The sequence below is a fragment of the Lissotriton helveticus genome, chromosome 4_1, assembly GCF_964261635.1.
Source record: "Lissotriton helveticus chromosome 4_1, aLisHel1.1, whole genome shotgun sequence".
Taxonomy (NCBI): domain Eukaryota; kingdom Metazoa; phylum Chordata; class Amphibia; order Caudata; family Salamandridae; genus Lissotriton; species Lissotriton helveticus.
Genome location: NC_136063.1, coordinates 1,427,899,648 through 1,427,907,065, shown reverse-complemented (window position 1 = coordinate 1,427,907,065; position 7,418 = coordinate 1,427,899,648). Strand labels below are relative to the sequence as shown.

The following is a 7,418-nucleotide window of genomic DNA, read 5'->3' as shown; positions in this document are numbered from 1 at the left end:
CCTCCCTGGCTTGGACTGGCCGCCCCCACACTCTTTAACACTCTTATACTGGGAGGGAGGGACGAGGCGTCTCTAGGGACTCAGTTGTTGCCAGGGGCCGTTGCTACAATACAAGACTTACCCCACACGGCGTGATGGTCACCGGAAGTACATGGGATGCTACAGCACAGCACGCAGCAGGAAGGGCACACTGGCCTCTGATAACTAGCAAACAGCCCCAAACACTGCTAAATCTCGAAGAGCAGTGTGACCCATCTAACGGGTTCCGGGGCTCCCCATCCCCCTGGGAGGGGGGCCCTGTTTGGAGGGAGGTGAGAAATGACAATCGGAGAGCAGAAGACTCTGATGTTGGGAGTGCTTGCTAGTAGTATTCTAGCAAACTAGTCTGTTCTGCCAATTACGTCTTTTTTCGAGTACACCACGTTGTTATAAATTCCAAAGGCGCAAGCATGTTTTAAAATTAAATTACATCACCGACATCTAGGTCGAACTTATTCTATTTCTCTCTGTAGGAAGCAACGTCCAGGGCGAGCGAAGTGGCTAAGCAAGTTTCCTCTGTCCGTGCATTTTTCCCTGGATGTTTTTTTGGGGCTGTGGTTTCTAGTGCCCCTAAACTCAAGGTAGCCATAACACTGCAGATTTGGTGCTTCTCAGAGGGAGTTGCATGTTATCCTCCTGATGAAATGAGGTCCAGTGGACTGGGGCAGACGTGAGCCCTTTGTGTACTGTAATCCTTTGCGAACACACAGGCGCACCTGTCGTTAGGGTTACCCAGAGCAAATCACAAATGTTTCCATAAGGTTTGAAAGTGAAAGACTTGGGTAGGATGCTGCTCGCATAGAACAGTGCCATCCAGTGCATTACATCAATCAATCAATCATTCAGTCAATCAATCAATCAGGGAATTGTAAGCGAGCTACTCATCCTTGAGGGTCTCAAGGCGCTGGGGGGTAGGGGGGTCCGCAGAACTGTTTAGCCAAAAAGCCAGGTCTTCCTGAAGGTGTTCAGGGAGGGGCTGTGAGAAGGATCTTCCGCCTGCTCTGGCTCTGTGGATGCACGGGGTCTCGGCCAGAGCGAGGCTGGTAGATCGGAGATTTCTTTTGGGTACGTTGAAGTTGATTCTGTCGTTGAGGTATTTGGGTCTTTTGTTGCCTGGCCATTTGTAGACGTGAGTGAGGACCTGGAAGGTGACTCTTTTCTCCACGGGGAGCCAGTGGAGTCAGCGTAGGTGTTGGCTGATGTGTTCGCGCCAGAGGATGCAGAGGACGAGTTTGGCAGCAGTGTTCTGTATTGTCTGGAGTTTGTGGAGCAGGGACTTGTTGATGCCGGCATAAAGGGAGTTTCCATAGTCCAGTCTACTGGTGATGAGTGCGTGGGTGACTGTTTTCTTTGACTCCGGGGGGGGATCCATTTGAAGGGTTTGCGAAGGATGCTGAGGGTGTTGAAGCAGCTAGAGGTGACTGTGTTGACCTGTCGGTTCATGGTGAGTGATGAGTCGAGAACAATGCAGAGGTTTTTGGAGTGGTCTGAGGGGGTAGGTGTGCTTCCGAGCGCTGTCAGCCACCAGGTGCTGTCCCAAGCTGAGGGGGTTGTTCCGAGGATGAGGACTTCTGTCTTCTCAGCGTTGAGCTTTAGGCACCTGTTGGTCATCCAGACTGAGAGGTCTTGCATTCCCTTCTGGAAGTTAAGCTTGGTGAGGTCTTTGTTGAAGGAGAGGATGAGCTGGGTGTCGTCGGCGTAAGATACGATGTTGAGGCTGTGTTGTCGGACAATGGATGCTAGGGGGGTCATGTAGATGTTGAAGAGGGTCAGACTCAATGATGATCCCTGTGGGACTCCGTAGGTGATCATCATGGGGGTGGAGCGGAAGGGTGGTAGTCTGATTCTTCGGCTTCTTCCCGTGAGGAATGAGCGGGTCAATCCAGGGCTGTTCCATGTATGCCGGCGTCGTGTTGTCTGGCGACTAGTGTGAGATGGTAGATGGTGTCGAAGGCTGCTGATAGATCGAGTAGGATGACGGCTGTGGAGTGGCCTTGGTCCAGGAGGGCACATATGTCGTCTGTGGAGGGGAGTAGAGCGGTCTCGGTGCTGCGGTTGCTTTGGAAACCAGATTGGGACAGGTCGAGAACAGTGTTCTCTTCGATGCGTGTACCCGCACTTCTTCATTTGGAAGGGATAGTACCTGCACTTCTCAGCACTGCTGCAATACATTTAATGACAGAGTGCCGGCACCTCTCTGCAGCAAACAGGCACTCTAGTTAGTGAGTACCTGTACTTCTACATTTCCATTTAAAGCACTTGTGCCATCACTTTACACCCTCTTCCCGTTCTCTTCGATGCGCAGGTACTGTCCCGTACTGAGTACCTGCACTTCTTTCATTTGGAAGGGATAGTACCTGGACTTCTTAGCACTGCTCCAATACATTTAATGACAGAGTGCCAGTACCTCTCAGCAGCAAACAGGCACTCTAGTTAGTGAGTACCTGCATTTCTACATTTCCATTTAAAGCACTTGTGCTATCTCTTTACACCCTCTTCCCGTTCTCTGTTCTTTTTTCCTAGGCCTCACAGGCTTTGCAAATGCGAGTTGCAGCTGCAGTGCAGCTCATGAACATCATCTGAATTCAGGCCTGCATTGACTCCGTTGCTGAAGGGGCTTTCCAGAGTGTCGAGTTGTGTGCTCGTTGTAATGAGTCAGCGGTCTAGCTGAACTCGGCCGGCCACGCCGGATACTGTAACACCCATGCGCTCACACCTGAAGGACGGATTGCGCCAATAAATGGGTGGGCAAGACCGCACAGGGTCAGTCCACACCAAGTGCAAATGCGTGTGGTGTGTTTTTTCTGCCACGCTATCCAGCAGCTTTGCGACGCAGCCGGTGAGCCCCAGGGGCTCCCCCGGCTGATGCAACACTGGCAACAAGGAGGGGAAACTGATCCAATCTCCAGTTTCCCCCACAACCAGGGGAACGACTGTACCACCCAGGTGGGAACAACTGACTGCTCGAGTGCCACACCACCCAGCATGCATCACCGGCATTGAGGCTCACCCCAGCGGCCCGTGCCAGGACGACACAGCAGCTGCAATCCACATACTGCCACACCCCTGACACAAACGGTGAGTCGGCAGGGTGCAATCAGCGAGTTTAGCCCCTCCGCAGCGCAGGACACGCACCAACCGCCTATGCAGCCACCTAAGGAGAAGCCCACTTGGGCAGCAGAGCAGAGCCACGTCCACCGCGTGCCTGCATTTCTCAGCAGAGTCGCACCACAACCGTGGAAGACTCACAGCCCCCATACCTGATCACTCAGGACCAGCACAGGCTAAAACACTACCAAACAGCACAAAGCCTGTGTAAACAGCATTTGTCCAGGCACAGACAGCACCAGTAAGGCGCATGGGGGATAATGCAGAGGAGAACCAGGCCCCAGCCCGAGTGATGGCACAACACCCTCCCACTGGAGTCCTACCCCAGTGGGGGGGTCAGTGAGGCAGCTGACCCCACCACAGCATCCCCTAGGTGAAAGACATGGCTGGGCCGTCTTGAAAATTATTTCATTGCTACCAGGGAGACGGATGGGGCCGTCAAATGATCACTCTTGCTCCACTATGCTGGAGAAGAGGTGTACTTGCTCTTCAAGCACCTTCCTAACATCAGAGCCCCAAATGGCGTTTAGATTACTCACCTACCAGAAAAATCGCATACTGAACTGCCATAAAAACCTATAAAAATGAAATCAGAAGCGCGCAAGCCACTTAAAAAAAGAAAACAAATAGTGCAGCAGCCTTCAGGCCCAAGGAAATATACCAAATTGCTAAAACCCTTCTCAAACTCCCAGAAAACCCTCAAAACCCCCACAATGTCCAAACTCGCTGCTTCGATCTGGCCAAGTTTTTCTATAATAAAATCTATACCATTTACTCCTCGTCCCCCCACACTCAAATTCCCTCCTCACACACTTAGCCCACTGAGCCAGGGATCCAACCCTCAGCTTCTCTTGGAACCCTCCCCCCCGCTGGACCCCATCACACTACAATCCATCATGGTTCAAGTCAAATCTGGCTCCCCTAACGACCCAGCACCCCCGCACTCCCTGCGGACTGTTTCCACGCATATTCTCCCCACCATCCTGGACCCGGTTAATGCCTCTCTAGCCACGGGTATCGTCCTGCCCCTCTGGAAACAGGCCATGGACAAAGCCCTCCTTAAAAAAAAAAACTTAGACCCACAGAACTAAGGGAACTACCAACCTATTTCTCTATTAATCTGACTAAGCAAAATCACTGAGAAACATGTCAATATCACCTTGACGGAGTTCCTCGAAACTAACCACCTGCTCGACCCCTCCCGGACAGGGTTCCGACCCATGCACGGGATGGAGACCGCTCTCCTCGCCATGACAGAGGTTGCCAGGAAGATTATGGATCAAGGAGGCACTGCTGCCATTATACACCTGGACCTCAGTGCCGCCTTCGACACTGTAAACCATAACATCCTGCTGCGCAGACTTACCAATCTAGGAATCTCAACAAAACCTATCACATGGTTTGAGTCCTTTCTGTCGGGTCGCTCCTTCCAAGTCTTTGAAGGTGAAATCACTTCCCCCAGTAAACCGCTCAGCTTCGGTGTCCCGCAGGGCTCCTCCCTGAGCTCCACACTTTTTATTGTTTATATGAGCCCCCTGGCTGAGATCGTCCGCCCATTTGGGCTAAAAATCATTTTTTTTTTTTTTGAGAGTTTTATATAGCACGAACTTGAACCGAACCGAATCAGTTATCAGAGCGCTTTACATAGCACCAGTTACGTTACATGAGGACACACTTTCATTTTTTTTTTTTAGGCACGGGGAGATTAAGTGATTTGCCCAGAATCACAGGGGGTTTTTGGCGTCGTTACCGAGACTCGAACCAAGTTCCCCAGGTCTGAGGTCGAGCGCCTTAGCCGTTAGGCCAACCCCTTTGCTTAATGGGGAATCCCCTTTTCACACTCATGATCTTTGGCAGTCCCTTCAGGTCAAGTAGACCAGCTACTTTTCAATAATTATCTGTCACGCCATGTAAACAGAGTCTAGAGAACCAGGTACAGAGCAGAGAGGGTATCTGTCAAGCAGCAATACCTTCCTTTTCAGAAGTATATTCATAGAAAGTCGGATAGGATTTGCACCTAGAATCACAAACAGTAGCTCTAAGGTGGTAAAACCACATCAATAAGATTTAAGAATGAATAAATGAGTTTTAGGCAGAAGACCATCCTTGAGGATCAGAGAAATCTGCATGGGCAGCGGTTAGCAAGATAACTCCGAAAAACAAAAGGTGGATGTTATTTGGAGGCCAAATTTCCCAAATGCAAATTACAAATATTATTCAACATGGACCACAGCTATCCTCAAAATCAGTCTAAAATGAACAGCTGTGTCGATGATCTAGTTCAACTAAATTATTCAATTAGTAGTACAAATCTTCACATTGACAACAAAGGATTCATGTTGATCTTAATTAAGCAGTGATTGGTTGAGTTATCCAGGCTCAGAGGTTGCTCAGTCATGCCGACGCCTCCGTGATGGGACCCACGACAGCGATTGCTTCAATCTCCACAAGCCCATTTTTTGGCAAAGCAACAACCTGGTATGCTGCCCTTGCAGGGCAATTTCTTGGAAAAAATTGTTTGTACACATCATTCACACCAGCAAAGTCGTTGATATCCGTCAGCAACACTGTAGTCTTCACAACATTTTTGTAGTCACATCCGCCAGCCTTCAGAATTTCCCCCATATTCACAAGAGCCTGTTTGGTTTGTGCTAGTACTCCACCATCTACAAGCTGTCCTGTTGCCGGATCCAGACCAACTTGTCCGGCGATATACATAGTCCGGTCTACGACCACTGCTTGGCTGTAGGGTCCGATTGCTGCAGGCGCCTTGCTGCTTTGAATGATTCTTCGGATTATCGCTGCCATGGCTGGACGCAAACCTTCGCACTCCCACCAACAATCTGAGTATACGCTGGAATCGACGAAGGAAGTGGAGTTGGAAAAATAAAGAGACTGATGCCAATCCACCTGTCCCTTTAATGGCCATTGCACTCACGGCTGTCTTCGTTCTTGCCGCAGAACAAACACAGACGATACTCAGCTAGTGGTGGCTGTGAACCAACCCCAATCCTGGCCCAGTAACATGAGGAGCTGCTTAGAAGCAGTTACCTCATGGATGACATTGTCTTGTCTCAAACTGAATGGAGACAAGACCGAGCTGCTGGTTCTTGGTAACTCCCCACATCCCTCTATTGACTCCATGTGGCCGCCCTGCCTTGGACCTGCCCCTACATCCAAGGATACAATCAAGAGCCTGGGTGTCTGGCAGGACAAGTCTCTGAACTTCAACTACCAAGCAGTCAAACTTTCAGCCACCTGCTTTGGTATACTCAGGCTCATCAGTAAAATCCTTCCCCTTCTACCCTTTAAGGCGAGACAGGTTATGATCCAGGGTCTCATCCTTTCCTGTTTAGACTTTGGGAATGCCCTCTATCTAGGGGCCCCCCAGACTACTCTAAACAAGCTTTAAGTCACCCAGAACTGTGCTGCACAAACCCTCCTCCAGATCCCTCCTCGCCTCCCCGTAAAATCAGAACTAAGAGATCTCCACTGGCTCCCAGTCAGGAAAAGAATTGAATTTAAGGGCCTCTGTATTGACCATCGTGCCTTCTGGAAAAAGGGGGCCATCATCAATCATTCCCTGATTTCCCCCTACCACCCTAACAGACAGCTTAGATCTGCTTCCTCCTTCCGGGTCACAGTACTCATGATTCGGAAAGTCAGATGTGGGGGCGATCGTTTTCCTACAATTCGGCAGGGCTCTGGAACTCCCTCCCTCTCCACCTCCGATCAGAGCCCAACCTGCTGTCCTTTCGTAAAAAGCTAAAAACCCTGTTATTCAATAAATAAGACTAAGCCCCACTGTCCACTTACATATGCTAGTTCACAGCACTAGGACGCCTCAGGGTAGCTATCGTGCTATACAAAAACTCTTTTCATTTCATTTTATTTCATTCAACTGACTATAACGCAGCGGTGACTGCGCTCAATGCGCATTTCGACCCCCAATTGAACCCCGACTTTGAGCGGTTCAGGCTGTGACAAGCCAAACAAAGGGAAGAGAAGTCCATTGATACGTTCCACGCACGGCTGAGGGAGCTTGCCAGCATGCACCTAGTGGATGAAAGGGTGGTGGAAGAAATCAGAGCACAGCTCATCCAAGGAATACGCAGCAAAGTGCCGCAAAGGCTCATACTGCGACAGCTGTATATACCAATGAACGACATACTAGTCATGGCAAGGTCCCACGTGTGTTTTTCCTGCCGCACTATTCAGCAGCTTTGGGACGCAGCTAGCGAGGCCTAGGGGCCGCGGCCAATGCAACACTC

General features: G+C 50.3%; 1 pseudogene; it reads right to left on the bottom strand.

Moving 5' to 3' along the window:
- Nucleotides 1-5,315: 5,315 nt before the first annotated feature.
- LOC144827538 (2-iminobutanoate/2-iminopropanoate deaminase pseudogene) lies at nt 5,316-5,986 on the bottom strand (annotated as a pseudogene).
- Between the last annotated feature and the right edge of the window lie 1,432 nt (nt 5,987-7,418).